At 49.8% G+C, this 7,500-nt stretch overlaps 1 non-coding gene across 1 annotated transcript; it reads right to left on the reverse strand.

Annotated features, from left to right (window-relative positions):
* Positions 1-1,488: 1,488 nt before the first annotated feature.
* On the reverse strand, positions 1,489-1,643 carry LOC143175682 (5.8S ribosomal RNA). The gene has a single exon (XR_013000381.1). It is a non-coding gene; the product is annotated as a 5.8S ribosomal RNA (ribosomal RNA).
* Positions 1,644-7,500: the final 5,857 nt, after the last annotated feature.

A 7,500-nucleotide genomic window follows, 5' to 3' on the forward strand; every position in this document is an offset into this window, starting at 1 on the left:
CTGCCTCTTCCTCTCTCTTTTCTACGAGAAAAGATAAACGTATTTTACGGGGATACGGAAACGTTACCACGTGGTGTCACACACGATCGTCCGTCTCTTCTCTATAGCAGAAACCGATAAAAATACACCTCCCGAAAGAGAGTATATGGTGATTCTTTTTATATATATATATTTCGAAATACAACTGAACGTGGCGGAAGCGCACGGTGGTGGTCCAGCGAGGACACGCGACGACGGGAATAAGAACTATTCGACCCGTTACGAATACGCATGCTCGTCCCGCACGATTTTAACACACACCGTGTTTTTCTCCAGTCGTCAAAGCGTTCGTGCGTCGAATTCGAAAAATAAAAAAAAAAGAAAAACACCTTTTCTCTCTCTCGGGGTAAAAGAGTCGATGTGTATTGTGTATAAAGGTTCTGCGAGAAGTCTCGTTTTGACGTGTGTTCCGCCGATAACGACGATCCCTCCGAAAACGGGGATACAGAAACGTTACACCTCACAACACGATCTCCGTCTCTTCTCTATAGCAGAAACCGATAAAAATACACCTCCCGAAAGAGAGTATATGGTGATTCTTTTTATATATATATATTTCGAATTCAACTGAACGTGGCGGAAGCGCACGGTGGTGGTCCAGCGAGGACACGCGACGACGGGGAATAAGAACTATTCGACCGTTACGAATACGCATGCTCGTCCCGCACGATTTTAACACACACCGTGTTTTTCTCCAGTCGTCAAAGCGTTCGTGCGTCGAATTCGAAAAATAAAAAAAAGAAATACACCTTTTCTCTCTCTCTCGGGGTAAAAAGAGTCGATGTGTATTGTGTATAAAGGTTCTGCTGCGAGAAGTCTCGTTTTGCCGTGTGTTTCGGTAACGACGATCCTCCGAAACGTACATCTCATTCGTAAGAGAGGAAGAAAACAATCTCCCTGGGGCCAGTCGGTAATATACCGACATACGACGTGTCGTGCACATCCGTCTCACGCACGGTATACAAAATATGAATAAAACGTGTGTAGTCTCTCTCTCTCGACTTCTTAATATTTTCTTTCACCTCTGACGCATCATTTCAGGTGACGTCGGGAGCGCGGGAAAAAAAATTTTTCTAAACACACGAAACCGTTCATCTCACGAACAGCCGAAAAAGTTGTCGCTCAGATCCATATCGCAGTGGAGCGGTATCCGCGGGCGGTCGTAATTGAACGACGCACGACGCCGCGAACACTCACGCGAGTCCATACAAACGATTCCGATCGTTTTGCAACAACTAGAACGTACACTGTCCGTGAAATTCACAGAATTTTCGCGTGTCCGCGACAAACGCCGACGAGACACCCATCGTTCGCTCGTACGTAGCATCCTTCTCTTAACCCGACTCAGAGACGTTCTTTGCGCCCTTCGGTATAAAAAACGTTCGATCCGAAGAGGTGAACGACGGCGGGGATTTGACAGAGCTACGCAAGCAGTGTATGGTACGTAAACGACCCTCAGCCAGGCGTGGTCCAGGAATTGTATCCGTGGACCGCAATGTGCGTTCGAAATGTCGATGTTCATGTGTCCTGCAGTTCACACGTTGACGCGCAATTAGCTGCGTTCTTCATCGACCCACGAGCCAAGTGATCCACCGTTCAGGGTAATCGTATAAATTTTATATTTCACATATATAATTTTATTCTCACTTGTTCGACCTAATATCTCTCTTCTTTCAAAGAGAAGATAAAAGTTGATACCTGAATCTCCGACCAGCGCGCGAAGGAGATTCAGGCGTCGCCTTGGAGACGACACCGAAGCCTTTCGAGACGAAAAACGTTCAAGTAATATGTATATATTTCTCGACGTTCCGGGCGTATAGTGCATTCAAAAACCCGCGAAAGACGCAGAAGACTCGCACGCGTGGAAACGACGGGGATATATTTTGTATCCTACCCGATACTGAATCCATCGCGTGCAGTCGACCCTCGCGTTCTTCCGATCAGACGCATCTATTGTTGCGCGCATGTTTTCGCGTCGCATCGCGCGAAACGTTGCACGAATCGTACCGATCGATCGATTGAAAGCAAATAATGAAAAAAGACTTCACAGCTGGCTCTTTGCCGGTCATTCGTCCCATGTTATCTCTTGCCGCGAAATTGGCGCGCAAGAGTTGGGTGTCAGACGCGCGGCTTTAAAACGAGCTTCACGGCCGGTCCCTTCGTTACCGCTTTCGTTCTTTCTCTCGGAACGACCATGAACGAACACGACGAGCGACGCTACGGCATACACACGTCCACGGATTCGATTAAAAAAACAGACTTCACAGCTGGCTCTTTGCCGGTCATTCGTCCCATATTATCTCTTGCCGCGAAATTGGCGCGCAAGAGTTGGGTGTCAGACGCACGGCTTTAAAACGAGCTTCACGGCCGGTCCTCTCAATTCCGTGTACGGTACACGCAAGATGCGGGTTCCACTTCCAGACTACCCGGTCCCTTCTCTCTACGAGAATCGATAGTAGAAGAACGGCTCGAAAACGCGTCTCAGAGACTAGGGGAAAAGAAGCGGTATGCGAGCGAAACGAAAACGCATTATGGAAACGTCGCGAAACAATGTTCGACGGTTGCTCGGTTCCAATCGTGCGGCCGTTTCAATTTCTCGTGCGCTTCACCGTCCCTCCGTAACTCTGGCCGATCGCGTATACCGAAGAGCCGACACGCGCAAAAACCACAGGCATTGTATACTGTGTATATATATATATATATGTTACAGTCACAGCCTTCGCGCGTTTTACTCTCCGACGCGGGGTTTCCACGACGAAAGAGAGACAGTTTCGTGGCGGGTGACTCGGCCGAATCGCTACGACGGGTATTTCTATTATAGAACGAATCATCGCCACCCTTTACCAGTGCCCGACGAAGGAATCACAAGGTCATCTGGAGTTTACAATGCCAGCGACGGTAATTCCAACGAAGACCCGATAAGTCAACTCATCGTTCTATTTCTCCCCGTACAGAAAAGCGAATCGACGCTAATGCACCTCGCGCAAGCACGAACGTTCTCTTCGCGTGGATCGTCCCATCGTCCAAAGATGTAAAGACGCATTGGAGATCGTGGTCTCTGGCGGGCTCATTGCACGCCCCACTGCATATCTTTCCTCGAATCGAGAATGATTCGTCCACTAAGGCTGCGAAACTACGCGTCGAGGAAACTAGGGGAAAGAAGCGGGATGCGAGCGAAACGACAATACATTATGGAAACGTCGCGAAACAATGTTCGGCGGTTGCTCGTTTCCTCCTGCGGACGTTTCATTGCTCGGGCGCTTCACGTCCCTCCGTAACCTTCGCGCGATCGCGTGCCCCGGAGAGCCGGCAACCGGTGAACCACAGGCGTATAAACTATAGTCTTCTATAGCAAGCCTTCGGCGGTTACTCTCCGACGCGGGGATTCCACGACGAGAGAGAATTTCGTGGCGGGTGACATCGGTCGAAACGCTACGACGGGTATTTCTATTATAGAACGAATCATCGCCACCCTTTACCAGTGCCCGACGAAGGAATCACAAGGTCATCTGGAGTTTACAATGCCAGCGACGGTAATTCCAACGAAGACCCGATAAGTCAACTCATCGTTCTATTTCTCCCCGTACAGACAAGCGAATCAACGCTATCGCACCTCACGCATGCACGAACGTTCTCTTCGCGTGAATCGTCCCATCGTCGAAAGATATAGCCGCTTGGAGATCGTGGCCCATCAAGTTCTTCCGTAACTCCTGCGCGATCGCGTACCCCGGAGAGCAGGCAACCGGTGAACCACAGGCGTATAAACTATAGTCTTCTATAGCAAGCCTTCGCGTTTACTCTACGACGCGGGGATTCCACGACGAGAGAGATTTTCGTGGCGGGTGACACGGCCGAATCGCTACGACGGGTATTTCTATTATAGAACGAATCATCGCCACCCTTTACCAGTGCCCGACGAAGGAATCACAAGGTCATCTGGAGTTTACAATGCCAGCGACGGTAATTCCAACGAAGACCCGATAAGTCAACTCATCGTTCTATTTCTCCCCGTACAGAAAAGCGAATCGGCGCTATCGCACCTCACGCAAGCAGGAATGATCTCTTCGCGTGGATCGTCCCATCGTCGAAAGATGTAAGACGTACAGAAATCGTGGTCCATCACGATTATTCGTAACTCTCCGAGTCGCGTATCTGAGAGTAGGGCAAACGGAGAACCACAGGCATAAATAATACTATATATTTCTTATATAGTTAGCCTTCGCGTTTTACTCTCCGACATGGGGATTCCACGACGAGAGAGAGTTTCGTGGCGGGTGACTCGGCCGAATCGCTACGACGGGTATTTCTATTATAGAACGAATCATCGCCACCCTTTACCAGTGCCCGACGAAGGAATCACAAGGTCATCTGGAGTTTACAATGCCAGCGACGGTAATTCCAACGAAGACCCGATAAGTCAACTCATCGTTCTATTTCTCCCCGTACAGAAAAGCGAATCGACGCTATCGCACCTCGCGCGAGCACGTAACTACTCTTCGCGTGGATCGTCCCATCGTCGAAAGATGTAAGACGCACGGAAATCGTGGCCCATCAACGTTTTTTTGTAACTCTGCCGATCGCGTATCACAGAGCCGAGACGCACATACCACAGGCGTATAATACCGTTTTCTTTCGTATGGTAAGCCTTCGCGTTTACTCTTCGGCGCGGGGTTTCCACGTCGAGAGAGACTTTCGTGGCGGGTGACATCGGTCGAAACGCTACGACGGGTATTACTATTATAGAACGAATCATCGCCACCCTTTACCAGTGCCCGACGAAGGAATCACAAGGTCATCTGGAGTTTACAATGCCAGCGACGGTAATTCCAACGAAGACCCGATAAGTCAACTCAACGTTCTATTTCTCCCCGTACAGAAAAGCGAATCGACGCTGTTGCACCTCACGCAAGCACGAACGTTCTCTTCGCGTGGATCGTCCCATCGTCGAAAGATGTAAGACGCACGGAAATCGTGGCACATCACGTGTTTTCGGAACTCTGTCGACCGCGTATCTCAGAGACGACGCGCGCGAACCACTGGCATATACTATTATATATCGCGTTTTACCCTCCGACGCGGGGATTCCACGACGAGAGAGAGTTTCGTGAGCGGGTTGACTCGGAAGAAACGCTACGACGGGTATTTCTATTGTAGAACGCATCATCGCCACCCTTTACCAGTGCCCGACGAAGGAATCACAAGGTCATCTGGAGTTTACAATGCCAGCGACGGTAATTCCAACGAAGACCCGATAAGTCAACTCAACGTTCTATTTCTCCCCGTACAGAAAAGCGAATCGACGCAATCGCACCATACGCGTGCACGTAAACAACTCTTCGCGTGGATCGTCCCATCGTCGAGAGACGTAAGTTTTCATAGTATGAATTCGCGTTTTACTCTCCGACGCGGGGATTCCACGACGAGAGAGAGTTTCGTGAGCGGGTTGACTCGGAAGAAACGCTACGACGGGTATTTCTATTATAGAACGAATCATCGCCACCCTTTACCAGTGCCCGACGAAGGAATCACAAGGTCATCTGGAGTTTACAATGCCAGCGACGGTAATTCCAACGAAGACCCGATAAGTCAACTCAACGTTCTATTGCTCCCCGTACAGAAAAGCGAATCGACGCAATCGCACCATACGCGTGCACGTAACAACTCTTCGCGTGGATCGTCCCATCGTCGAGAGACGTAAGTTTCCATACTATGAATTCGCGTTTTACTCTCCGACGCGGGGATTCCACGACGAGAGAGAGTTTCGTGAGCGGGTTGACTCGGAAGAAACGCTACGACGGGTATTTCTATTATAGAACGAATCATCGCCACCCTTTACCAGTGCCCGACGAAGGAATCACAAGGTCATCTGGAGTTTACAATGCCAGCGACGGTAATTCCAACGAAGACCCGATAAGTCAACTCAACGTTCTATTACTCCCCGTACAGAAAAGCGAATCGACGCAATCGCACCATACGCGTGCACGTAACAACTCTTCGCGTGGATCGTCCCATCGTCGAGAGACGTAAGTTTCATAGTAAGCCTTCGGCGTTTTACTCTCCGACGCGGGGATTCCACGACGAGAGAGAGAGTTTCGTGAGCGGGTTGACTCGGAAGAAACGCTACGACGGGTATTTCTATTATAGAACGCATCATCGCCACCCTTTACCAGTGCCCGACGAAGGAATCACAAGGTCATCTGGAGTTTACAATGCCAGCGACGGTAATTCCAACGAAGACCCGATAAGTCAACTCAACGTTCTATTTCTCCCCGTACAGAAAAGCGAATCGACGCAATCGCACCATACGCGTGCACGTAAACAACTCTTCGCGTGGATCGTCCCATCGTCGAGAGACGTAAGTTTTCATAGTATGAATTCGCGTTTTACTCTCCGACGCGGGGATTCCACGACGAGAGAGAGTTTCGTGAGCGGGTTGACTCGGAAGAAACGCTACGACGGGTATTTCTATTATAGAACGCATCATCGCCACCCTTTACCAGTGCCCGACGAAGGAATCACAAGGTCATCTGGAGTTTACAATGCCAGCGACGGTAATTCCAACGAAGACCCGATAAGTCAACTCAACGTTCTATTACTCCCCGTACAGAAAAGCGAATCGACGCAATCGCACCATACGCGTGCACGTAACAACTCTTCGCGTGGATCGTCCCATCGTCGAGAGACGTAAGTTTCCATACTATGAATTCGCGTTTTACTCTCCGACGCGGGGATTCCACGACGAGAGAGTGTTTCGTGAGCGGGTTGACTCGGAAGAAACGCTACGACGGGTATTTCTATTATAGAACGCATCATCGCCACCCTTTACCAGTGCCCGACGAAGGAATCACAAGGTCATCTGGAGTTTACAATGCCAGCGACGGTAATTCCAACGAAGACCCGATAAGTCAACTCAACGTTCTATTGCTCCCCGTACAGAAAAGCGAATCGACGCAATCGCACCATACGCGTGCACGTAACAACTCTTCGCGTGGATCGTCCCATCGTCGAGAGACGTAAGTTTCATAAGTAAGCCTTCGGCGTTTTACTCTCCGACGCGGGGATTCCACGACGAGAGAGTGTTTCGTGGCGGGTGACTAGGCCGAAACGCTACGACGGGTATTTCTATTATAGAACGAATCATCGCCACCCTTTACCAGTGCCCGACGAAGGAATCACAAGGTCATCTGGAGTTTACAATGCCAGCGACGGTAATTCCAACGAAGACCCGATAAGTCAGCTCATCGTTCTATTTCTCCCCGTACAGAAAAGCGAATCGACGCTATCGCACCTCGCGCGAGCACGTAACAACTCTTCGCGTGGATCGTCCCATCGTCGAGAGACGTAAGACGCACGGAAATCGTGGTTCATCGCGTCTTTTCCTACTCTCTTGAATCGCAATTTCGTATAGAGCCTACACACGCGAACCACCGGCATATACTATTTCTTCTCTCATAGTAAGCC

This window comes from Nomia melanderi, unplaced genomic scaffold (assembly GCF_051020985.1).
Source record: "Nomia melanderi isolate GNS246 unplaced genomic scaffold, iyNomMela1 scaffold0157, whole genome shotgun sequence".
Classification (NCBI taxonomy): domain Eukaryota; kingdom Metazoa; phylum Arthropoda; class Insecta; order Hymenoptera; family Halictidae; genus Nomia; species Nomia melanderi.